The sequence below is a fragment of the Equus quagga genome, chromosome 1, assembly GCF_021613505.1.
Source record: "Equus quagga isolate Etosha38 chromosome 1, UCLA_HA_Equagga_1.0, whole genome shotgun sequence".
Lineage (NCBI taxonomy): Eukaryota > Metazoa > Chordata > Mammalia > Perissodactyla > Equidae > Equus > Equus quagga.
In genome coordinates this window covers 44,455,478-44,482,889 of record NC_060267.1, presented here as the reverse complement: position 1 = coordinate 44,482,889, position 27,412 = coordinate 44,455,478, and the positions used below count along the sequence as shown (strand labels likewise).

The 27,412-nt window shown below is 42.6% G+C and overlaps 1 long non-coding RNA gene across 1 annotated transcript in view; it reads left to right on the top strand.

Annotated features, from left to right (window-relative positions):
* LOC124249014 (uncharacterized) overlaps window positions 1-19,216 on the top strand; it is a 50,400-nt gene extending 31,184 nt beyond the window's left edge. The window contains exons 4-7 of the long non-coding RNA XR_006891221.1: window positions 3,054-3,205; window positions 5,286-5,437; window positions 11,354-11,435; window positions 19,008-19,216. This is a non-coding gene — a long non-coding RNA (uncharacterized LOC124249014). The remainder of the gene's footprint in view (window positions 1-3,053; window positions 3,206-5,285; window positions 5,438-11,353; window positions 11,436-19,007) is intronic.
* The last annotated feature ends 8,196 nt before the right edge of the window (window positions 19,217-27,412 follow it).

Sequence of the window (27,412 nt, the reverse complement as noted above, 5' to 3'; positions counted from 1 at the left end):
TCTGGGCTGGAGGAAGGCAGGAACAGGGGTGCACCTGCTGTGCAAAGATAGGGAGAAGGTTTTTTTCTTTCTTTCTTACAAAAATGAGAGAATAACAGACTGTAGGCAGAAAGGGAAAAGCAATTTTAAAAAAGGTATTATATAAATAACTTGTGGTGCTCACTGCCTCCTGTCGTTCTGAGACAAATAGGTTAGTAAGTAAACCGAGGCAAGACAGACATTATGGTAACAGCACTAAAACTGGCTTTGCCGTGATTCTCCGAATTGCACGCACCTGAAATTTCAGAGCTCCAGATGGCAGAATCGTGAAGTCGGCAAAGTTTGCTTTGACCTCTGCAGACCTCTCCCTTTGGCTTCTCCTCTTGCCCTGCGTTGCCTCCGTCAGCTATTCAGCGTCCTCCTTTGGGCCCAGATACTTAGAGCTCCTCACCACAGATCCCCCCTCAGCAGCCCGCCTGCCCCACTCCCACGTCTGTGCCCATCCTTGGTACTTACCCCCACCCCTCGTTCGTACCTTGACAGTTGCTTTAAAGGTGGAAAATGATCTGATAAAACAGCCCCTACTAAGATTTCAATGCCTGATACTCCCTTCAAGGACACAGTGTTTATGTTTTACCAGGAAACTGCTGGAACACAAGACTTTACTAAAGGTTTAATTTATGGATGAAATTTTAGGAGTGTGTTAGACTTAAGAAAAGATTATCATTTCCCACCTGATGGCTTTGACAATTGTATTCCAGCCCCTATCTGTCTACCTGGAATGGAGTAGGTACTTAATAATCTGGCTTGATGCCTTGGATCACAGAAAGATTGGTCTCTGACATTTAGATCCACCTGGATTTTCTTGGACTAGCAAGTATTAATATAATTATTTTGACAAAGAGGATTAAATGTTAAATTTGCAAGAAAATATTCTTTAAAAATATTAAATATTTAATGAAAATGGTATAATAATTTTTATATTTATGAAGACTTCATTTAAATAGTTCCCAAATTTAAAAATCTACATCAGCCTGTGTGTTTCTGATATGAAGTTTATTGATTTAATAAAATATTATTACCCCTATCCTGTCTCCAATATAAAAATCTTAGAATAAGAGTTTCCCTCATCCCAGGTGAGTTTTCTTGTCTCCAGTGCAAGCAGTGTTCTCAGCCATAAACTTGAGTTTCCAGTATGGATCTGCCCTCGGGATCTGTTGGCATGCCAGGATGGAGGGTTCTTGACTGTCTTTGATTTTAACAATCTTTGACATGGAAAGAATCTGTCATTCCCGTGTTAGTGTCCTAGAGCTGCCATAACAAAGTACCACAGACCGGGTGGCTTGGAACAAAGAAATTTATCCTCTCACAGTTCTGGAGGCTAGAAGTCTAAAATCAAGATGTCAATAGTCATGCTCTCTCTGAAGGCTCTGGGGGGAATCCTTTCTTGCCTTTCCCTAGCTTCTGGTGGTTGCCAGCAATCCTTGGCATTGCTTGACTTGGCACTGCATCACACCAGCCTCTGCCTCTGCCTTCACACGGTATTCTCCCCGTGTGTTTGTGTCTCTGTTTTCTTCTAAGGACACGAGTCGTTGAATTAGGGCCTATTGTTATCCGGTATGACTTCATCTTAACATAGTATATCTGCAAAGACCCTATTTCTAAATGGGGTCATACTCTGAGGTTCTGGGCGGACAGGAATTTGAGGGGACACTCAACCTGTATTCAACCTGATACACTCCCCTTGGCGTTTCTGCCCTCAGTTTTCAAGCTCCAGGTACAGTGAACCCATCTAAATACACACCAGTCTCTTCATTTTCTCCCTGACTGACTTCTCTTTGCTAATGGCCTTAAGCTGTTTCCAAAGGGAGTAAAACGTTATTATCCTGATTTTCCCAGCGCAGGGGCTGAAAACCTTTTGGCTAAAGATGGCTGGGTCAGAGAGTGGTTGGTGCTTCAGTAAACTGGTTCCTCATTTCCCTGCACATGAAACTTGACTGTGTTTCTCAGCCTGTCGTCTTCCAATCAGGTGCTAATCAATAGACTCTGAACAGAAATCTTGTGCTCCACTTCCAGGATTGGGCCATGATCACTGCCCACACAGGCTCCTCCAAGCTCTGTCCTTTTCTGCTAGCTTGAGGCAAATGGGCAGTGAAGCCTTGAAAGCTGTGTGTTAAAAATGGCAGAGCCAAGAGATGAAAGGAGTTGGGTCTCTATTATTTCCTAAAAGAGAGCTATCTGTAGACCATTTTGGATTTTGTATGAGCAAGAAATAAACTTTGATTGTATTAAATTTGGGGGCTTGTTTGTTATAGGCATTAGCCTACTCCGATTAACCAGGGGTCTAGTCCAAGTTTATATGGCCACATTTATATTAATGGCAGAGACATAGGCCTCAAAGAACCAGTCCTTCTGACTCTCATTCCAGTACTCTTGTCACTCAACTACTCCATACTAGTTGAGTTTCAATCATTCCTATATTGTAGTATTTATTTCTTTGTGACAAATTTAAGACCACGTGTTCTTGGCCTGAGTCTGTTCATTGAAACATAGATGTGTGGAGTCATGAGAATCAGTGTGGACACTGACATGTCCATTTCTCCTGAGCATTACTGGGTACCTCCTCCATGAGTACTTTTATTCTGTGTCTTAGTCTGTTTGAGCTGCTTTAACAGAATACCACAGACTGGGGGGCTTATAAACAGAAATTTATTTCTCACAGTTCTGGAGGCTGGTGCCGGCAGATTCAACATTTGGTGAGAACCTGGTTTCTGGTTCATAGACAGCTGCCTCCTCGCTGTAACCTCACATGGTGGAAGAGGTGACGGTGCTCTCTGGGGTCTCTTTTATAAGGGCACTAATCTCATTCATGAGGGTGGAGCCCTCATGACCTCATCACCTCCCAAAGGCCCCAATTTCTAATGCTCTCACATTGGGCATTAGGTTTCAACATATGAATTTGGGAGGGGGACACGGATATTTAGTCTATAGCATTCTATAGTTGGTTTTATGGTTTTATCCAGCTATTTTCACTGAATTTTAGTTAAAGCTTTCTTGTGCTTTCTTTCTGATAGCAGTGTGCACTGCAGTTTTCTCTGTGGAAGACCGTTCTACTTCAGGATGAAATATCCTTCAACGACACCTGGGTGCCCTCGTCTAGCTGTTTTCCTGCTACGTCAGAGACATTTTGGCTCCATTCAGAGTCTCCTCCTTGACTACCAACCAGGTATTGATCTCCTAATTCTTGACTTTTCCTCCAAGGACCCTTCCCTTAATTTGTGAGTGTCAGGAACCCATATGCTGGCTACGGAGCTATCATCACGTTGAAGTGTCAGCATCCACCCAGATTTCCTCTTCCGAGGGACGCTTAGGACTCCTGCAGAGAGCACATGGACTGTTAGATCCAGTTCTGGTGTTATAAGGGGAGAGGGTGGCTTTGACCTATTCCTGGCCTCCTTTATGGATTCCTAAAATAATTCTGACCTCTGGCTGTGCAGCACTTCATAGGGCTGCACATCTCCTATTCTACTTGAGCGTTTTGAGGTTTGTTATATCCATTAAGTATTTTTTTTTCAATCCTCCTGCTTGACTTTACTCCCCTATTTAAAAAAAAAATCTTAAAGTTTATTTTTCTAAGCTGAATGTCATGGGGCTATTTTCCACTTTGTTTGTTCTATCTGAATCGTTATTCTACTGTTCTCTTGCTTGTAGTAGCTCCCAATTGAGCATGAATATACCATTTCCAACCACTTCCAGATCATTAATAAGGCTATGAAAGAAGACGGGCTCTTACCCCAAACCCTGTGGCACCAATTAGACACTTACCCCAACATGGGCTCCTTGGCAATTTATCATTACCTTATAGTCTTTCAGCCAGTGTTTAATCAATGAGGCTGGGTTCTTCTCCAAGCCAATTTTAAACTAAGTTTCCGAGGCAACTTTCTTGAGACCAACTGCTTTTCTGAATCTGTCAACTGTCTTCCAGCTGCTCAGTTTGGAGCACAAAACCTGCCAGACCATTTATTTGGCTCTAAGACTTGTTCAGGGTAGTAGCATTCATCTCTTTTTACTTCCAAAAACCTTCTCTCTTGACGAAAGAAGTCGAAAGAGAATGAAATCACAGAGGACTGCTCCCTTCTGTATTACCAGAGGCTGAATTGTTGCTGAGATGGAGTTGGAAGGGGATGCGCATCTTCCACCCTGGGTAAGGGCTTGATCACCCAGTCCTTCTTCCCAGACACACCAGGAACAGACCCCTATATAGCATCTAATAAAAGGAGGCCAGCGACATGGGTGGGTGCCCACCCGTGCTCAATGAATCTGAGGATCAAATCACAGTTATTGAGCACTGATTATGTTTTAAGAATTGTGCTGGAGAAGCCCATACAACGCTAAGGAAGCCATAGCCTACATCCTCAGATGGCTTCAAGTCTGGTGGTGGTGGAACTGTAGGACTCAACAACCATATTATCTGCCTCTCATGTCTCGCCTGAAAACTATTGGTCCCTGCTAGGGATTGAGATATCAGAGGATCCTGGCAAATAGAAATATATTTGAAATTGTATTACTTGGCAAAGCAAAACTTTAATGTTTTATGAGTCATTACCCTTCTCAGCTGGGTTAGTCTATCAGAGAATGAGATGTGGAACAGGTACTTTTCTTGGGTGAGTTATTTAAATGAGAAACTATAATGGAAGAAATCTGGATGTCTGAGTCAGCTCCAGCACTAGGCATGTGGGGGACACCAAAACTAGGTGGAAAGCTGTCCAGGGCTGTTCTTCAGGCCATTGCCTCAAAATAGCACTCTGGTGCTAGAGTCCCTGCTCCAGAATCATGCGGGTGATGAAGATGCAGATTCCTATGTCTCGTGTTAGATCTACTCCACCACAGTTTCTGAGTCTAAATCTGCATTTTAACCCAGCATGCTTAGGTGGTTCTAAATCAGGAGTTTCGTACTTGGGGTTCACAGACATGATAGGGCAGAGTTTTCAACCTTTAATATGCATTAGAATCACCTGGAGAATGGGATAAAAACCAGACCCTGGACTCTAACACGTACAGATGCTGCTTCAGAAGGTCCAGGTGGGTCAGGGAGCCTGCCTGCATTTTTAGTTAGCATCCCACGTCTCTCTAATGCAGGCGGTCCAGAGATGTCACTCTGAGAAACCCTGCCTCAGACGTCTCAGGAGTTCTATGTTCTGCCAGCCTTTCTCTGCACCCTCACTCCTGGACAACTTACATGCAAATCTTCCGTGTACGTGCCTTTGTGCCATTTTATGCTAAAGAAAATCTTTCGCTCTTTTCAGATCTCCAAAGAAATTTCAGTTCAGAAAAAAAGTTAAGACACCCTGCTGTAGATGTGGGCTCTTCTTACCAGTTCCAATACTTTCTTGAACCTCTCTGTAAGCAATACGGAAAAGAATGTATCAGCCAGCAGCTGCAGAAGCTGCTCCCTCAGGTAAGCGATGTGCTGCTCTAAAGATGCATAAGCCCCGTCCCAGCAGAAGCTTGGGGACAGGAGCACACCAAAAGCATTCAGTCTCCAGGTTCTGATTCCTTTCTCTCACTGCCCAGCCTTCATGCATTATTTTAGGGAAGCCAACTTTAAAATTAGGAAAACAATAATAATAATTTGTTTATATCACTCTCCTATGATTTATAGTGAAACGGAGCTCCCTGTCTTTTCGTGTGTCCATGGTTTCCCCTGTGTTCACCCTAGCTCCAATTATATCCTTTATAAGAGGTTTTTTTTGTTGTTTTACTTTCTTTTCTGTTTTCAACTTATCTTGCATTCAAACAGAAGGGAATAAAAGGATGTGCAGATGTTGCTGTTATCTAGTCGTCAGGTTGGTGGAAAATAACCACAAAACATTTCAAGGCCAGAATTTTTGGAGTAACTGCCAAGTTACCAGCCTAAACAGTCCAAGGACACTGCACGTTGGAGTGGAAAGAACTCGGGCTTTGGAAGCTGCAAGATCTCAAAGCTTGTAGCTGTGTGACTCTGGGAAGGCAGCGTACAATCTTTGAGCCTCAGTTTCCCCATCTGCATGTAGGCAGGTGTCCTTTCTCCACTCCTCTGGGCAGGCTGACATTTTCTCAGCTCGGCCAACAGGAGGCAGCACATCTGCCTCCCTCGCCGTGAGTCCGCCCACCCCACAGGATGGTAGAGTAAGCTTTGAGTTTACTGAGGGTTTTGCATAGAAGTGGAGGGGGGTTTATATCACACCTCCCGAGTAAAGCTCTGTAAGCCCCCACGAACAGGTCTGCGCTCCCAAGTCTTTCCATCTCGCTGCTAATCAACAGCTCCTCTTCTCCCTCTCTGTGTCACCCCGTGCCCAGACTCACTGACTGAGCTTTCTTGGTCTCCCCACTTCCGGCATCCGCATCCTCCACAGTCCTCTAAATCACTGTTCACTTCCTCAGTGCTCAGACCCCGCACCTCCAAACTCGTAAACCTCCAGCCACTGAGTGCTCAGAGAACAAGGACATCCCTCAGCTCCACCAGCCCCTTACCCTGGAAAACATACGCAGTTCAGCAGTTAGATGTTATTTCATATTAATGACACCTTTTCTCCTCCTTTTTAAGAACCTTTGAATAAATTCCAGTCATTTCCATATCACATATAAAAAGTGATAGACAGAAGAGGTGCCCATGGCTAGGGCTACTTCCCAGGAGCCCCAGCGACCCCAACAGCTGAGGGAGGAACAGTATGTCACCAGTAATCCAACCAAGGCACACCCATGTCCCACTACACACAGACCGGGAAGCTCGGCCTCTGGAGAAAGACGGTAAGAAGAGCTGGTGCATTTCTCACTTGTTGAAAGGGGGAAATAAGGCCTATTTGATAGGGCTATTCTAATGACTCACTGAGATAGCACCTATCAACCACCCAGTGGAGAGTCTGACATCAGAAGGTGTTTAAGGAAGGACCTTTGGTCAGACCTACACTTGGTTTCCACGTTGATTCACTTTCCTGGCAGGAATTCCTTTTGCTGGGAGTTCCTTTGTTTTCTTTCATTTCTGTTTCATTTTTTAAAATATCCATAGTCTCTAAACTTCTTTCTTTGAAGCCATGCTGGCTGAAGTCAATTATCTTCACCGTGTGCATGGTGTTTCAGTTGCTGGGCCTTGATTGTGGTCCCCCCTGGGATGCATCACATTTGGTCCATCTTTGCTTTGTTTTAACCCCACCCTGCCGCTGCCCCTTGCCCCCACCAAAATCACTCACCATCAGTTTCCCACATTCTTGCTCCCAAGCCTCCTGCTGCTACTGGCCTGTGTCCAGGTCCCTTCATCATGTTCTCTTTGTTCCCACCCATTCTGGGTTAGGCTGACACTTCTCTGGAGTCAAGGGAGCCTGTGACTCTCACGTTGTCATGTATTTCGCCCTAACTCGTCAATATTGGTCATTCATCTGTGGATCATCTCCTTTGCAGATTAGCATGGAACCACTACATTTCACAGGGGAAGATCATTTTAAAGTCACTTCCGATTGGTCTCATTATTCTCTTCCTCACTCTGCTTCAGCCACACCAGCCCCTTTGCTGCGTCTTGATCCTCACAGCACAATGCTGCCTCAGGACCTTTGCTGCCCTTCCCCAAGACAGCCACTCGGCCCACACCCTCACCTCTTTCAAGTCTTTGCTCAAATGTCATCTTCTCCATGAGGCTTTCCCTGCTATATCCCTGTGCCACCCAACCTCTGCCCTGCTTTTTTGACTTCTAACGTGTGTGTGTGTGTGTGTGTGAGAGAGAGAGAGAGACAGAGAGAGAGAAATGTATATAGTTTATAGTTTTCCTGCTCCCACTAGAATGTAAGCTTCAGGAGGGCAAGGATTTGTCCTTTTGCCTCACTAGGTATCCCCTATATTATATAGGGGAATATATATCTATATCTACATCTGGAATATTCTCTCTCTATATGTATCTAGAGTAGACCCTTGCACATAGTAGGTGCTTTGTATATAGTTGTTGAATGAATGAGTGAATCACTTATTTCAGACAATATATAGGCTCAGAGAGGTGAAATGAATTGTTGAAGGTCACACAGCTCTCTAGAGATAAAACTAGGAAGTTAACTCAGATCTCTGTCACAAAGTTCACTGTCTTTCCTCTGCCTCCAGCTGCCTCCATCATCAACCACAATCCATAGTGCTCTGCCTCTCAGGGTCACTAACTCCTAGAACATACCTAGGGGAAGGCTTAGAGTCTGGCCCTCAGCAAGAATTAAAGGATGTAATGTCTTTAATGTTTTAAATGTATATATTCTTTATAAAAGCTTCTTCATTCGTTATGTTTCAGCCATGCTGCTCTCCCTTCAGTTCTTCAAATCCACCTCAGGGGCTTTGCACATACAGTTCCCTGGAATGCTATTTTCCCAGCTTCTGTTTTGATTGACTCCTTTCTCATCCTTCAAGCTTCAGCTTAAATGTACTTTCTTGAGAATTCATCCCTTACTACACACATCAAAAACATGTCAGGGTTTTTTCTTTGTAATAATTGTCACTATTTGCTTGTGGTTATTTGTTTAGTCATTCTCCTCCTGTAGGGCAAAGGTCATTTCTACTTTGTTCACCTTTGTGCAACCAGTGCCAACACAGTGTCTGTAATGAATGGATCAATGGATAAGTCTATTATCAAATAAAATGCAAAGGATTTGGGGAATTACTTTGCCATTATTATGTGTTATTTCATGTTAGCCATCATAGCCACCTTTGGAATACATGATATCTAAAGAAGCACTACCAGTGGGTAAAAGGCCCTACGAGCCAACCACAGGGTGTCTGAGGAGCCGTCACATTCACTCTGTGGTTGTTCATGTTGCTTTAGGGCTGTTTGTAACTCGCCAAGTAGATCCCAGGCTAGAAACTTGATGTCTCTTCATCACGGTAGAAACGCAGACACAGAAAATATGCGTCCTATTGTATATGTTTATATGTAACATTGTAAGTCCTTACTTATAAACTGAGCTGTATCAAGCTGTGAAAACACTTATATTCGTATCCAAGTCAAGCCTTATGTGTCTTGTCTAATGTCTGTCTTGTTAGATTATTCCTAACTGGAATTTGGAGCTATTTCACACTAATGAATAAATATTCATCAAAAACTTATCCAGTGCCCATCCCTGAGAAGAAGGTAGGAGAGTTCTGGGATAATGGCCCTGTTCTCTAGAAACAGGCTATTTAGTAGGATGAACACGTTTTATACACAAGATGTCATAAACAGGATTATGTTCTATAATGCGTGTTGAGCAGGACAGACAGTAAGTACAATGGAATTTGGAGGGAGGAAAACAAATGTGTGTTGGAATCTTAAGAGAAGGGTTTACAAATGAGGTGGCATTTAACTGGATTTTGAAGGATGGGGGAGAATAAATCAACATCATTGTTGAGTGCCTACTGTGCATAAGGTACTGTACTAAATACTATTGGGGATACAAAGAATTATAAGACAGGGTCTATGCCCTGGGCGAGTTTGTGATCTAGTTGTAGAGACAAGACATAAATTAGTGAAAAGTTAAATAACATTATGAGAGGTAAATAGCAGCTTAAGACAAGAGCAGCCCAGGAGATGCCGGAAAGCATTGAGTGATTAATTACCTAAGGAGTGATGTAGATGGTAAAGCTTTAGGAGTTCAAAGAAGGTGGGCTGGGAAGGCTTCTCAGAAGACATAGGACTTCAATTCATGTTGGAAGGATGGGTGGGATTGGCTAGGAAGATGATGGAAGATGAGGAAAGACATTTTTGGGTAGGAAGAGTGCAGAATGACGTAAGCAAAAGTGTAGAGGCAGGGAAGGAAAAAGGTGTCAGAGGAAAATGACTGAACCAGATTGACTAGATCTGGTTAAATCAGATGAAAAATTAGAAAAGAGAATAGTTAGAAATAAAACTGGGGAGAAGGTTTAGGACCAGATCATGAAGGCAACGAAAGCTATACTATTGAGTTTACATATCACCCTCTGTGCAATTAAGAGACACTAACGATTTTGCATAGGGGCATGGTGTTTTAAAATGATGTGTCCAGCGGTGTAAAGAATGTCTTTGAAAAGAGCAGCTGTTCAGGAGGCTGACACAGAGGTCCAAGCTAGAAGGACCTAGTAAGTGCAATGGTGGCCATTCACAATGGCCATGGAAAGTAGGTAGACATATGACAGAGAAACTGCAAAGGAAAAATAAACACATTTTCATGGCTGGGTGAATAGGGAGTTGAAGAGAGAGATGGGTCAAATGTGGGTCTTGAAAGTTTCATGCCTGGATTTCTGGAGGATTCAGTAAACCGCACCCACCTATGCAAATGTACACTTATTGATTGAGCACATGCTATTTGCCAGATGCTGGGCTTAGATGTTGAAAATACAAATAGAAATAAGACAGGACCCCTGACTTTAAATTTCTTACAGTTTAAACTGGGGTAACAACATTCAATAAGCAATTTTGGGGTGCCCAATACCTTCAGGAATAATGATAGGCAATATCACATAGAGAAGTTTAGGAACCAGGAGAGAGAACTTCAGATTTTTGTTGTATAGAAAGGGATGTAGAACTTTATTTTAGATGCACAGAACTCAGGGTAATCGTGGGTCATAGAAATCTTCAGAGCAAAGACACATGTATATTTAAAGCTCAGCGCAGAACCCAGAAAGGAAGATGTAGATCTGAGAGGGCTTTGGTTAAAGTGAATGGTTCACAAAGAGAAAGCATCCAGAGAGAAGAGATGGAGGCCGAAGTCTGAAACCTTAGGCTAGAATTATGGTTAGAGTTGGCAAATTCAATATCAACTAAGAAGGGATAAAGCTTAGTGCAGAGTTGAGACAGTGCAGATCACTCAAAGGTAGAGAGGCCTTAACTAGTCAACAGTGGGGGCTGCTCTGCAGAGATCAAGGTGGGGGCATTACCAAGAGGCTATGGAAGGGGTCTAGTTACGCAAGGAACCCTCTGGTCCCAGGACTTTTTGACCAAAGACTGGATGACCATGTCATGGATATCACAGAAAAACCCCCAAACTTGGTGGGAAATTGGGTTCAATTAATGATTTTCAACTCTGGTGTTTCAAACTACGGTTACTAATGGTAACAAAGTATCTAAGTTTATAAATTATTTGCTCTTTTATAATAAAGCACAATAATTTACTCAAATAATAATTTTGTATTTGCTGACTTGCATTTAGATAGAGTTCCTTGAGTGGGAAAGAAAGGTAACTTACTTGGCAGTTGGACACAACTCCCAGCCTATGGCATGCCCACCAGCATCGGTAGCTGATCCAAATATTGACAGCACTGTTGTGTATGGTTGAAAAATACTGGGTGGGTTAAACGCACCTCAGGTTCTTTTGTAACTCAAGACGTCAGTAACACAGTGACTTACCGATTACAGGTCATAGGTTGCAAGCTTCTGGAGAGTGGGGAACATGTATTTTACCCCTACATTTGTATCCCTTGCAAGATCTGATTCACCGGTGAGTACTTAATAATTTTCGTATATAAATAAACTGATCGAACCCTTTAGGAGAGCTGTATAGTTTCCATGGAGCAGGAAGAATTTTCTAGTACCCAGTCAGAAAGATGATTAAAAGAATCGAAATAGAGATAAAATCAAAGAAAGTGGCTTTTGTAATATGTTCACATCTGTGAATGTTCATTGCATGAGGACATATATCTGTGCTTTGATAACAGTAACTTAGGTTGGATATATGAAAGCCATTCCAGGGAATAAAGACTGGTAGACACTGAACTAAGATTGTCAAAAATGATGTGAATGGTAGCTCTCTGAAATTGCTTGAAAAATGAAAGCAATCAGTAGCCAAGGCTTTGGCCCTCTTCTTTTCCCTTCAATGATACAGCGATCCAGCCCTCCATATCCAGTTTCTCTCCTTGCAACATGTATTTGAGTGAATTTTCTATTAGTGAGAGTTTGACAGTAACCACCTATTGGACCACTCTTAGGGACCAAACTCAGTCCGTCTCCTAGAAAATGAAAGTGACTTGGTACAACTGCATTGAACATTCAGCTGTGAATGTCAGGGAGTGAGGTGCAACTAGCAATGAGCAATGAGTGTGAGTGAGAGGAGATGGGGTATGTATGTGTGTGTAATTTTTTCAGCCCTCCTTCCGTTCGGAGGGCAAATATATTTCCTCTTCCTTACAAGAGGACCCAGCATCACTGCTTATTGTGAATTGTAAGTTATATTTTCCATCCAGATATACCAGGAATGGAAATCACGGACTGAGTACATTATATTCCACTTTGCCCAATTCTCTCTTGCCCTACTCTCTGTTTTCATTCGTCCATTTATGTATAACTTTGTTTTGTGGTCAGACGTTTACTATAAGCATTTCTGGAGCCTTTAACAACGGTCGTCTTCGCTTGACAGGCGACTCTCTGCTGAGAAAGGGCCAGAGGAACTTGAATACAAATCCTTTCTCCCACTTGGCCTCAATCTGGACTTTCTCCCGTCTTCCCTTCTGTCAGCTTCCTGCTCTATCTTTTCCATTCCATTGCATCTCCCAAATTCATATTCAAAGAAGCTTTGAACATAACACAAGTCCTGCCAGAGCTAATTATAATTGCACATGGATTTTGTTATATGACATAGATTTTCTTCTAGCCTGAATATTTCAAATTGACCTATGAGAGGGAAAAAGAATTAACATGATAATTTTCCCCAGCCTCCCCTCTCCCTCTTGGGTTTCTCCTGAGGGGGACATTTTTTCCTTCCTCCTTGTGTGTGTCTATTTTTAATTCCCTGTCCCCTGCACCCTTATTTAAACCTGAAATATTGATGAACTCCACTTCAAGCTCAGCATTCATTAGCAGAAACTACATCTTAACTCAGTATAGGTGGATGAAAAGTCATAGGATTCCTTAGAGGCCAGAGGCAGTGAGATGCAGAGCCTAATATGGGGAGAAAAAGTGACAGTAAGCACGGATTTGAATGCTTTGTGGACTTGACACATAGTTGCGTGAGTGGGAGAAAAGGTGAATTTTGAGAAATGATCCGGGAAAGTCCCCTAGGTCATCAGGGTTCTGCGGTGTCTGGTGTAGGGTATGGATTCCAAGGGAGGTGAGAAACTATTGGGGTGGGAATGTAAATTTGCAATCAGGCTTCCTGTGTTCAACCACCATCTGCGGATATTACTAGCTGCTGGATCTTGGGCATGACCCTTACTCATCTAAGAAGTTTCTGATAAAATAAGGGTAGTAACAGTTTCTATCTTACAGGGTTTGGGGGAGAAACTGGACAATGCTTATAAAAGCATTCAGCACAGTGGCTGGCATATAGAAAGTCGGCAATAAGCAGTTGTGCTTGTTGTATGTTGTCTGCTTTACTAATGTCCGCCCATAATCAGCCCATTTTGACTATTGTTTCTTCAGCTATCTCTATGATAAGTTCATAATTCATGAAAGTGATGTTCAAAACTAATCATCAGCCTTAGAAAAAGGAGGGAAGGAAAGGGCAGTTTGTCCCTTAGACAGTTGGGGTTGACATCAATTTATTGTTTTCTATATTGTTCAAAACAATAATCTTAGTTGTGAGATATATATAAATAAATAGGTATGATAATAAATATGATGTATATATCATACATAACAGGATGGGGAGTGAAATGTTTCCTACTGCTTTGGAAGTCGTATCTGGGGTGCAAAGCCACCAGGAGTCAGGATCTCGGCAGCAGGAGGCTGAGGAGGCGGCGGGTAGCTCACAGGGCCGAGAGCTGGAGGACCGAGGGGTGGAAGAGGTCGAGCCTGAGCTGAATCTTCTCTACCGAAGGGTTGTGTTGTGAGGCTCACAGGGCACCCTGTAGAACTCGCACGTGTGTATGAGGAGAGACAGCCCACATCTGGAAGCCTGCTACACGGAGGGCTTCAATGGCCAATCTGCGCAGGCTACAGAAGCAGCCACAAGCAGCAGAGAGAGGACCACGACAGCGGCCCCACGTAAAGAGACACTTTCCTCCTTCCTCTCCTTTCTGCCCCCCCCCCCCCCCCCGCCCCCAGCATTCCTGGAAGAGTCAGGGTTTGCAGCGTGGGGGAACAGGAGGTGTCTCAGAGTCAGATTACTGTCCCAGGTCCCAACTTTTATGGGCTGAATTGTGTCCCCCCAAAAGCTATATTGAAATCCTAACCCCCGGCACCTCAGAATGTGATTTTATTTAGAAATAGGGTCTTTACAGAGGTAATCAAATTAAAATGAAGCATTAGGGTGGGCTCTAATAATATGACTTCTGTCTTATAAAAAGGGGAAATATGGACACAGACATACACAGAGAGAGGACAAAGTAAACAGACACAGGAAGGATGCCATGTGAAGATTAGAGTTATTCTACCACAAGCCAGGGAACACCTGGGGCTCCCAGAAGCTGGAGGAGGCGAGGAACGCTTCCCACCACTTTCAGATGGAGCGTGGCCCTGCCAACACCTTGACTTTGGACTTCTAGCCTCCAGAACTGTGAGACAATACATTTCTTTTGTTCTAAGCCACGTGGTTTGTGCTACTTTGTTCTGGAAACCCTAGGAAACTAACACACAGCTCAAAGCCGTGCTGAAGGGTGAGGAAGGAGACACGATTGAAGTCCACTGACACTTTAACCTGGGCTATACTTTAAGAGCCAAAAATGATCAGAAAATTCTGTAATCTGCCCAAGATCTTATGGAAGGATGTGCTCTGTATTAGAAAAAGGAGGTTCTACAGAGCATCGATGGAAGCAGTGACTGGAAAAAATACAATTATTTTATGCACACACCCCTCTGGGTTCTGACTGCTCAATAAACCAGTTACACACAGATTCAAATGTTCTCTGCCCACCAGATACTTGGGCACTTCGCCAGGATTACTCTCAGGCTGCATGCTGGTTGTCATGACGACGTAGGTAGGAAACAATCCTATAACTTCCCCAGTTTATAGGCTAGGACCGGTGGTACTTCTAAGTGCTCTAATTACTTGTGTTTTGTGATTAAATCTGATGTTTAATGATGAACTCTTGGGACTGTAAATCTCTGAAATCTGACGCAGCTCCAAGGGCAATAATGGAACTCCCTCAACGTAAGAGCTACTTCATAGGCAGCTTAGGGAAGAGACCACTTTTCACATCTTGCCTTTGCCTCTAGATTAGTACCAGGAAGCTCTATACCCAAGAGAATCTCTACCACAGTCTAATTCCCAGTGGCCTCCATCAAGCTCTACTGGGGTAATGGGCTTTGTTCTTCATCCCCAGTACCTCCCACTGAGCTGTCCCATTAAGCTTATGCACAGTCCCAAGAGAGTGTGGGCCGCAAGCTGAGACTCTGGGGTGGAGGGCCACCCAGGGTTTCTTCCCCTCTCCCTCTGGAAGAGTGAAGACAGGGAGAAAAGAGTTTTGGCAGGCTGGGAAGTCCGTTATGTTCATCCTGCTGGACCTCAGCAGGGGCTTATTGCTGCAATTAGCACTTCTTCTCTTGTGGGACTGTAAGGGCAGCTCAACCAGGCTTCCTCATTACAAACTTTTGTTTTTTTCACCTTACAGGGATAGAATTAGTTATTTTCCTGCTTCTTTGATAAAATGGACAGTTCTTGTTGGTCTGCCTGGGTGTGACCAGCATGGGTGTTTTGGAAATGGTAGCAGCTCTAGAAGAGGAGGATTTGAAGGAGGAGACAGTAAGGGATGGTGGGGACGGCAGGAGGAGACATCAGCCCGGACCCATCAGGGTGTCATTTTCTCTAGGATGGAAGGAAGAAGATGTTTTGCGGGGTCTAAGCAGATGAAAGAGAACTCTCCCACATATGTCTGTCCCTTTCTAATGGTTACCTCCCAGCACCCCAAGTATTCTTGGTGGAAAACTAAATTTCTCCTTGATACCTAACTTCCTCCGCATTGCAATTGGGCCCTGGATGTTGATCCTGGGACACTTATTTCTGCTTATTAGTTGCATCTGCTGGGGAAAGAGGAAAGGAAAGATGGGAGCCAGGATTAAGGAGGTCTATATCTTTTCTCTAAAATAAGCTGTGGTGAGTGGGGGCATTGCTAGATGTTTCTGTCTCTATCATTCTAGAAAAATCCTCTTGACCACCCCCTCTCTCCAGCTCTTCTCTCTCTCTCTCTCTCCCTTTATAAATCAGACTCTACTGACCACTCTCTCTTTCCTAAAACCCACTTTCCTTGGCTTCTGGGATTCCACCCTTGTCTAGTTTTACTTGTCTCTTGGGCTGCTTTTTCCCATTTCATTTTTCTGGTTCCTCTTCCCCTACCTGTCCCTAAATGCTGGTGTTTCTCAGGGCTTGTTCTTAGCCCTCTGCCCTTCCTTCTTTCTGAGTTATTTCCCTCATTTCCTGACTGATGACTTTCAAACCTGTATTTCCAGCCTGGGAACTGGTTTTGGGGGTTCCAGGCTCAGAAATCTCACTTCTTATGGAAGAGTTATCTTCATCTGCATGTCATGCAGACAGTTCAAAGAGGAAACATCTAAAGTACTCTATTCAGTTCCACTCTCCAAACAGCTCCCTCTCTTCTATCCCCTACAGTTTACCAGTTGGTGAAACCAGAAACACAGAATTCTTTCTTAACTCCATCCTCTGCCTCACGTCACATCCAACTAATCACCAAGTCCTAAAAATGCCACCTTCTAAATAGACCTTGGCTCCATCCATTTCTCTCCTTCTCCACGGCTACAGTCCAGATCAACACCATCTATCCTTCAAGGGTAGTTGCAAGATGTGTAGATTCTCCAGGCAGTCTGGTTTTTCGGCATACCTTTAAAACAACATTGTTGCTGTGTATATTCACTGTTTATTTAAAGGGAAGCCACAGAGAAGAATCACTCATGGAAGGAGCACTCAAATTATCTTCTATTGCAGGAGTTGGTAAACTAAAGCCAGTAGACTGGTCAGCTGTTTCATAAATAAAGTTTTATTGCAACACAGCCATACCCATTCATTTACGTATTGTCTCTGGCTGCTTTCATGCAAAATGGCATGGCAGAGTTTGGTAGTTGCAACAAACCATATCTAGCTATCAAAGCCCAATACATTTACTATCTGGCTCTTTACAGAAAATATTTGCTGACTCCTGTTCTACTGTTCTCAACAATTCAGCTCTGGCCCCACACTTGCATCCTTCCTTATGTAATAATTTAGAAATCAGCTGTTGTAGTCTACCATTTTCCCTGGTAGTGTTGAGAGTGGGTAGGTGGGCTGGGAGGTATCCCTCACAACCATGGGAGCTTATCAAAGGGTTCTTCCCAATTGCATACAGTGTTTCTGCTTGGCAGGACATCTGAAACATACAATTGTCTCTGTCTTGATACATTTCCACTGATATTTTAGAAGCTTAGTGAGGTTTCATTTCCCCTCAGAGGTTAACATCCCAGGCACTAGCCAGCTGGCTCCCCTTAATTTGGTTCTGATCTTGTCAGAGTGTTGCATCCACCTCCTATCTGGTCTTCCTGCCTCAAGTCTTGCTCCTCTTCAAATCATTCTCCACAATGCAGATAGAATGATCTTTCCAAATGTGTATCTGATCACCTGATAAGCCATGTTGTAGAGTTTAGAGACTTTATAGTATATTCTGAACTCTGCAAAATTGTTTACTAGCCCTTTAGGATCTGGTCTAAACTCTCCAATTGCTTACTAAGTATTTACTTTCTGATTCAGCCTTGTTTTTGGCCTCATATCCTGCCCCTCATTGTCTTTTTCTATACTCCAGCCATATTTCTCCTCTTTCAATTTCCTGATGTGCCATGTTCTTTTCCTCTGAGTCTTTGCAAATTATTTTTCTCTGTGCAAAACACTTTTTCCTGCACCGTTGTCCCTACCTGGCTAACTTCAACTCATCCTTCATGTATCAGTGTAAACATCACTTTCTCCGCTGGGCTTTATCTGTCCCCTAGACAAGATGAATCACCTCTAATCTCTCTGTACTTCCCTTATCATAACACTAATCATTCTTGTTGTTATCACTTGTTTAATTATCTGTAAGTTTCATAAAGACAAAGATCATGACTAGCTTGTATTTCTCAAGCCTAATTAGCAATTAGCAAGCACTCAAATATTTATTGAGTAGATAAATAAGTGATTAAATGAATGTATGAAGGTATGAATGAATGATTTAGTAGCTTTCTTATAATACTCACTATCCCCCAGTGTCCCCATCTAACTGGTAACCAAGTCTGGTGCATTCTAATTTTCACCATCTCTCATATGCCTTCCCTCTTCTATCTTATACCTGGACTGTGACAATAATCTCCTATTTGCCTTCAGTCTAACACCTCATTTAGCATCTGATGCCACACAGATATCTATGTCCTTTCCTTCGTGGCCCACAGTATAAACTCAAAATCTTTTTGCTTGTTTGATCAATTTCTGCAACCCACTCCTTGCCCCTCCTTCCTCATGACCCTGAATTACTTACAGTTCTTCAGAAGATACTAGGATGTTCCATGCCTTCACACTTTCCTCTGGCTTCACTTCATACTTCTCTACATACTGTCCCACTTTGTGCACCTGGAGAAATCTTGTGTACTTTTCAAGACATGGTTCAAGGGTATACCTTCTGTGGAGAAAGGGCACTCTCCTTTCTCTGTGCCCTAGCTGAATAAATGTATATCACAGCCCCAGTATACTTTTTTTGTATGCATTTGTATGTTCTGGCCTTTCCCACTCTTGGAGATGAAGGCTACGTCTGATTCATGTTTACATTCTCAGTAACTAGTCCAAGGTTGGCACTTTTTGCTGAAAGTGGAATGAATGGAAGTGATCTCTAAGGTCCCTGCTAATGACAGTATTCCAAGCATTAAGGAACTAGTTCAAGATTTTCACCATATTGAACTTTTCTGAAGTTACTCTGAACTCCCTTTTCCTGTTTGGAAAGCTTGGGCAGCCTAGGTCTGAGCCCAGCATGCATATATTGCTATCGTGAACACCACAACCTGTTGGATGGGGCTTCCCTTCCTGTGGACTCTTGCTAGAGCCTTATCTGGAAGGTAAAACATAATCTTGAGCCCATTTCTACCTTTTAAAGATATATCTCTTTCCCTCTTTTCTAATCCCAATCCACAGGAAGAAGTATGCTAAGTTGTGGAGGGTTCCAGAAGGAGCCAAGCAGTGGTTTATGGTGAAGGAGGAGATTTCCACGTCATGGGAAGTATCTCATCATTTCAGCTGTAGCAAAGAAGCAGGGTGAGGTGCAGTGGTGGACTGGAAGGGGATGGATGTAAACAAGGGTCATGAGGGCCAGTTCTAGAGAGACCTATCTGGCTGGACAACTAGTCTTGCAAGCAGTCAAATTATGTCATAAGTACTGGTCCAGTCTGAGATGCTGAGATGATATTTTAAGAAGTTCAATCTGTAAGGAGAGGGCACAGTGGAGATTCTCAGAGCTCAGCAATCCAGGACCTTGGGAGCAGGGCTCTCCTTCCCTGCTTAAACAAAACATAGGACTACGACTGGAAATACTGGTGCTAAGGTTTAACCAGCTACTCCTCCTACTTGGAGCAAAATATCAGAGGTCCAATCTCAATGGGACCCTAGAGGGAAAACTGGGAATTGCAGCTGGGGCTAGGGGAGAATTGTCTTTCTAGAAGCACAGAGGACATTACGGGTGCCCAGGTACTCACTAAAGGAAAACTAGTTAGGGGCTAGAGACTAAGCCCAGGCTCTTCACTAGTAGAGAGAGGCCCAAGATGTTATAATCTTTGTTACTCAATGGTCAGGGATGGGGTAGGTCAGCCTGCGACTTGGAATTATTTAGAATATTTATAATCAGAATTTAACTTTCAAGGCTTTGAAATCCTGTATAGCCACAAGCACATAATAACAAACAAAGAAATATAAATTTATATAGGGATGCAATAAATATTTGGGTCCATCAAATTGGAATTGGGTGGTTTAAAATTTTTATTTAATAAATAATCAGTGCCAGTGAGAGTACAGGTCTGGCTAGACCTTCTAACACACTGCTAATTTTACACTGGTACAACCCTTATGGAAAATAGTTCAAAAATTTGTATTAACCCCCTTAAAAAATTCTTTCTTGTAGTGAATATTTGTTGGTGCTTATTCAGCTCTCATTTCTGCCATTCTTCTCCCTAATACTGTTTAGTTTGTTATTGGGACATTCATCCTTCTTCAAGGGACCATGTGTTTTAGGGGAAGTTGGCCCCCTTGCTCCCTTCATGGACAGTCTCTGATTGACTTAAGCCAACCAGAACATTCAAACACTTGGTCCATAGTCATTGATTTGCAGATAGGCACAAGACCTATACTCCAGTCAGGGTGAATCTCAAAACTCTGGCTTGGAATGTAGGGACAGAAATGAGCTCTCTCCCCCTGGATGTGACTGAGAATGTCTGTAGCTCTCACTGTGTCTGGTAGCCATCCCACAACCATGAGGGGAGTCAGCCGAGGATAGAGTTGACTTTGCTGATGACAGATGAGAGAGAAAGAAAATGGATCCCTGAACACATCATCGAATTGCTGGATCAGTCAACCTGAAATCTGGCCAACTTCTGGAAGTCTAATTTACATGTGACACTAAGATCCTTTTATTTTTTAGCCAGTTTGAGTTTTGTTTCCTCCTCTTTGCCACTGAAAGCCTGCTAACTTTGACCTAGTAATTTCACTTCTAGGAATCTACCCTAATGAAATAATTGTAAATTTATACAAAAAACTTAAGTACACCATTATTTGTAAGAGAGAAAAATAGGAAGCAGCGTGCATAAATGTTTCCAAATGGGTGAAGGTTAAATAAATTATATTGTACTCTTAGGAAGAAATTTTATGAAACTATTACAAATCATGTTTCTGACGAATATTTAATGACTCTGGAAAATGCTCACGGTATAGTGTGAAGTATAAAAATTAAGATGTAAAATTGGACTCCCATAATGTGATCCCATTATCTCATTTACATATAGAGTGATTGGAACCAAAATATTAACCGTTGTTTATGGCTAATTTTTATTACCTTCTTTATGGGTTTTGAACATTTAGTTTTTAAAAATGTGCACAACTTTTATAATCAGAAAAAATTCAATCAACATTTCCAATATTTTTATAGTTTTGACTCTTTGCCAAAGACCCTTTGCCTCTAAAGGGTAATAGCATGTGCTAATTTTTAATTTTGCTGTGGCACATATTCGATTTGTGCCCTGGGAGGTAGCGTGAGGGAACACGTTTCTAAACTCTGTTACGCCTCATGTAGGCTGGACCTCTTAAGGAGCTCAGCCCTGGAGAGAGAGTAGGCTTAGGTGAAGCTGGGGCAAAATCTGTCACCCGACATTGAAGCAAATACTTCCCAACCAAAGGGAAGCATTGGTGCCTTGCTTACTTCTTGAAGCCAAACAGAATCTGAAACTCTGTCTACTCCTTCCAGACTCTTCCTGCTCCCTCCCCTCCCCGTGCTCAGGTTTCAGACTGTCACTGCATTTTGCAGATGGGAAACTGAAATGCTCTGGGAAGTGACTCATTCACAGCCAGACTGTGATACAGCTACAAAGAAACAGTTCAGAACCAGAGCCATCTGCCTCTCCAATTAGGGGCTTAATCCCCAACGTAGCTTATCACTTGGAATTTTTTCCTACAGACGGATGTTGAGGGTAACGTCCTGCACCTAGTTGGCTCTGCGACCATTGTTCTTCTAGCACAGTCCCAGCGGGAAACATTCTAGTACCTGAGGCTCGGGATCAATGAGGCCCATTCTCTATTCTCATCCAGAAAAGGTCATATGAATAGATAATATTTCCTCCCTAAAAGATATGGATCCTGGGGCTTGTGTGAGAAGCAGGATTGTCTCCTCTGCCGGCGCTCTCCCCTCCTCCTTCTCTTCCTCTCCTTCTTCTCCTCCTTCTTTTTTCAGTGTTTTCAATGGCTCATGTTGCTTAAGACTGGACTACTGGTTTTCAAGAGCATTCTGTTGCAAATGAGATGTCTGCCTTTCCCATTATCCCCAGTGACTTAGGCATCGGACTGACTGAGTCCTCCCTCGCTGTTGGACTCCTGGCTTTGGCCCTGCTCCGTGTTTTCAGCAACCATCCCCTCATCAGGGTACAGAGCATTTAGAGCTTCGCTTCTAGTGTTGACTCCTCCCAGAGCCAGGCTTTTCTAGATGAGGCTAACTTCAGCTCAAACTTACAGTGGGAATAGCCTGATGGTGTTATTAAATTCTGGGCCTTCTCAGATCCAACTCCTTTGTGCTTTCATAGTTTCTTTCCCTTTTAGAAATACGATTTATGAAAATTATCCTCCGCTTATTCTGAAGCCCGGTCATGGCCAGGGCTCAATTGTTTGCTCAGAGTTGTGCCAAAAGATCAGCTCATCAGCTGCATCTCCCTTGCTGACCTGAAGTTCTCAATGTTAGCAGTGTTCCTTAGAGAGGAGACACATTTTAGCCAGGAGCAAGATAACGCGTCCTTTGTCTTACAGGTTCAGAGGGCTTCATTCCTGAGATGAGACTCTTCCAGGACAGAGAGGAGTCCTGGAGGAATAAAGAGACCTGGGAGCACACAGCTGTGGATGCCCTAGTTGATGGCATTGGACAGAAGAGGAACCAGGGTCCCTGAGAGCCGGGGCCAGGCCTTGCTTGTCCCACACTCTAATGTGGCACCAAGCACAGAGCTGGACGCACAGGAGTTAGCCAAATTCAGCGCCCATCCTAGCCCCCTTTTAAGAAGAGGTATTTGGTAGAGTAAATAGACAAACTTGAATGTGTGCATTTCTGAATCATGTCTTTAAGAAGCTGCCTTAGAAAGGTGAACTCTGCTGGCCCCATGGACACTGTCAGCACATCTCTCACTTCAGCTCAGTCAATGTCAATGCCTTAATCTTTAGGCCCTTGCTGCTTTTCAATCTCCTCCCCAACAAGATCAGCCACAACCACATGCGTGGCTTTTCTCCTGTGAGCATGAGGATCTGGTGTCTGCATGCTGGAGTCACGTGGGCCATAGATCCGGGCTAACAGCTCACAGTATTCCACTCTCTTGCTCAGAGCTCCTGTGGCTGCATATGCCATGTGACTCACCACACTTTCCCATAGTTATGTAACTGCTGGTACACCCTCCCTGGCTCTGCCACTGTGACCTGCTGACAGTGCTGGGACCATTCCTACTGTGAATGGGTCACCACACCCTTGATGCCTACCTTCTCCAGATCTCAAAGACTGAATAGAACTTCTGAGGTTTTCAAATCTCCCACTCCTGAGGATTCAACTCACCAACACTTACTGAGTGCCTCTTACGTGCCAGGCTTGGTGCAAGATGTGTCCATTTATCTCAACTGACTGTCGGATTCTTCAGTAGCTATTATCATTATCCCATTTTACAGATGAAGAAACTGAGGATTAGAAAAGGTAAAGGATTTGCTCAAAAGTCACCTGGCTAGTGGTGGAGTGTGATCCAAAATGAGATCTGCTTGACTTTAGAAGAGCATAGCATGTGGCTTTGAATGGCATGACTTGGGTCAATAGTTCTAATTACAAATGGCAATTTCATATTTGAATTGTTCTTCCTACATGATAAGATTTTATGCCTCATCTTCCAGTAGGTGGAGTCCCAAGAATGTCTGCTTGAGAAAAGCAGTACTAGAGGGAGCGACACACACCTGAGTCTCATTTCTACCTAGTCCCTCTCTCCCCTCTTGCATCCTGATTCATTTTCAAAGAGGGAAAAGGGCGTCTGCATTGTGTAGTGATTAAGAGCATATTCTCTGGATTCAGGTTGATGGATTTGAATCCTGGCTCTGTCACTATGTGACTTTAGGAAAGATAATTGTTCTCTGTCTCAGTTTTCTCATCTGTAAAATAGGATGATAATAATACCTAACTGATAAATTTGTGATAATGAAATACAAGAATTCATGTACAGAAATTATTACTTTGTGCACAATGAATGCACAATAAGTTGATTATAAATATTACTAATAACTAACAGCTAGAATGGTGTGCAAAGTGGTGTAACTACTTTGGGGAACAATTTGATGATATCTAGTAAAGTTGAAGATGTACATACTCTATAACCCACAACTCTTCTCCTAGGTACACGCTTGCATCTGTGTAAGAAGCATGTATAGAAATGTTCCTAGCAGCATCCTTCATAATCACAAGAAGTTGAAACTATCTATATATTCATTAATAGAAGAATGAATAAATCATGATATAGTTATACAATGAAATACTACACATCCATGAAAATTAATAAGCTAAAGTTACATAGATAACATGAATAAATTTCAGGAATATAATGTTGAGGGAAAATAGCAAAGCAAAGAGTTGCAAAAGAATATATAGAAGATGTTGAGTTTAAAATGTGTTTTCTTATGATTAAAAAAACAATGACTCTACGTTGGTTAGCGGTACATACGTATATAAGAAAAGCATAAAGAAATGAAAAACAATACATTTAGTATCGTGGGGAAGGGAGGGGCACACAGGGGCATCAGTTCTTTAGAATGTTTTCTTTCTCCAGCTGAATGGTGGGATCAAGTTGTGGGAGGCGGAATGCTGAGAGATTCCTCAAGATTCTCACTACCTGATGTATGCACACCTTATCCCAGTTTTCAATCAAACACTAATTGAGGTCTTGCTCTGAAGGGATTTTGCAGATATAATTAAGGCCCCAAATCAGTTGACTTTAAGATAGGTCTTAAAATAAGATTATCCTAGATGGGCCTAAGGTAATCAACTGAGCCCTGTTAAAAGGGACTGGACTCATCCTGGTGAGAAAGATTTAAGCATGGGAGGGATTTGACATAAGGAGGATTCTTTGTTGCTGCATTGAGGATGGAGGGGGCCATGCAGCAAGGAGCAGAGAGTGGCCTCTAGGAGCTGAGGGTAGTCCCAGCTAACGGCCTGCAAGGAAATGGGGACCTTTTTCCTGCATCTGCGAGGAACTGAATTCTGTTAACAACCTGAATGAGCTTGGAAAATGCCTCTAAGCCACAGACGAGATGAATGGCGAATCTGGCTGATACCTTGATTCAAGTGTTATGAGATCCTGGGCGGAGAACCCAGCCACACCATGCCTACTCTGCTGACCTACACAACTGTGAGCTAATAAACAGGTGTTGTTGTAAACTGCTAAGTTTGTGGCCATTTGTCATGCAGCAACACAAAACTAATACACACAGGAACTCACAATAGTATTCTTTGTACATCTGAAATATTATGTAATACTTATTTAAAGCAGCTAAAATGGAGTTGGAGGTGAGTAGATTCTTAGAGTTCTAGGCCTGACCTAGAATTAGAGAATAATTACCTGAAAAATAGCCTGTGTATTTGGCATATAGTGAAACCCAATAAATGTTGACTTGGAGACAACTGACATGTGTTGTCACTAATTTAGCCACTAAGTGGGGTGCATCATGAGTGAAGTGGATATAGATTGTAAGAGTGAAAGTCTTCATTGGACCAGATGAGTAGAGCTCTGTGAGTTTGTTTTTGAAGAAGTTCATGAGAGCCAAACAAATGCCCTATCACACTGGTTAAAATCTCTTGGTCTATCTGGAGGATGTTGGGCTCCTTGGTCAAGTTATTCCTCTTGGCTTGGAGCAGGGGAGTAAGATGAGCTGTAGAGAAGGTGGAGAGGAGTGGTCTTCCAGGAGTGGCTGTGCTGAGAGAAGCCACATTAGTCCACCCTGGGGAAAAATGTCCCATCCTGCATTTGTTGGAACCAGTACCCACTTCTGCCCCATCATTCATCAAGTCCTTATCCTCCTCAAACTCTTCCTGATTTCAAACTGTGATTCCTGGAGCTACAGGTAGAGGACCACAAAAGTCTCTGAGGTTGGTGTCCTGGAATGACCAAATTGGGCTGCAGTAAATGGAATAAAAAGAATGTGTGAACTGGGGCTTCGTTCTTCTTCCCACCTTCAGGAGTTATTGAGCGTCACAGGATTGTTGCACAGAGGAGCCCCAGCCCAGCCCTGCCATCTGCCTGCTGCGTAGTAGCTCAACTCGGATGTCCCACTAGCAATCAAACTCAATACTGCCCCAAATGATCTCATTGTCTCACCCCCACCCCCCCACCCTTCCCATCTCCCATGGTGAACTTTCATTTATAACATCACCATTTATCTAATTTCTTCATCAGAAACCTAGGAGTAACCCAATCATTTCAATCATTTTCCATATTCTGTTCCATCCACTCATTATACCTCTCTGGAATTTATCACCTCCTTTTTTATCCAGTCTTGATTTAGACTTGTTTATATATAATTTCAAACTTTACAAAAAAGTTGTAATAATTGTAAAATTCTCATATGCCCTGCACCCAAACTAATTAATTGTTTACATTTTGCGTCTTTTTCTCCCCCTTCTCCTCCCTCTCTCTCCTCTATCTCTCATTCCTTGAGTACCGGTGGTTTTTCTCTCGGAATCATTTGAGAGTAAGTTAAGGCATCATGTCCCTTAACAACTAAATACTTCTTAGTATATTTCCATATTTCCTGAGAACAAGAACATTCTCTTACATAACCACAGTACAATAATCAAAATCAGCAAATTGAACATTGATATAATAGTTGTATTTAATCCACAGTCCACACTCAAATTTTATTAATTGTTCCAATAATGTTCTTTATAAGATTTTTTTTTCCTGGCCCAAGGTTTAACCCAAGATTATACATTGCATTTAGTTATCATGCCTCGTTAGTGTCTTTTAATCTGAAACAATTCCTCTGTTTTCCTTTGTCTTTCTTGACCTTGACATTTTTTCGGAGTACAGTCTAGTTATTTTGTAGAATGTCACACAATTTGGGTTTGTCTGAAGTTTCTTCATGAGTAAATTCAGGCGGGGCAGCTTTGGCAGGAATATCATTTTGGCAGGCCCATGATGTCAGTTTGTCCCAATATTGGTGATGCTAACTTTGATTATTTGGTTAAGGTGACATCTGCCAGTTTTCATTTCTGTTAAGTTACAGTTTCTTCCTTTGTAACTGACAAGTAGTTTATGGGGAAATAGTTTGAGGATACAGAAATATCCTTTCATCAAATTTTCACCCGCTAGTTTCAACATCCATTGATATTTTAACTCCTTTATTCCTTCTATATTTACTCATTGGGGCTCTTTTTAAGAAATATTTATTTCTTTATATTTGTAAAAACTTATGGATTATTTTATTCAATGGGTTATCATCAATTACAGTCAATGTTTCTTTTGATGTTCAAATTCCCCTGTTTTGACCAGTGGGAGCTCCTTCCAGCTGGCTTCTGTGTCCTTCTGATGAGTCCCCACCATTCTTTGAGAATTTTCTTACTTTCTTATGCAAGATGTTTCATGCTCATCCTGTCCTTTCCTTGCCTGGAATCAGCCTTTTCTCCCCGGAATTCTAGTTCCTTTTAATGGAGAATGATATTTAGAAACCAAGATCTGGGTTCTACATACACATAGTGCTCCTGGTGGATCATTGTTTCTAGGCTTTCTCAGGAGACAGAACTAGAATATATACATATAAAATAGAAAGATTACTATATA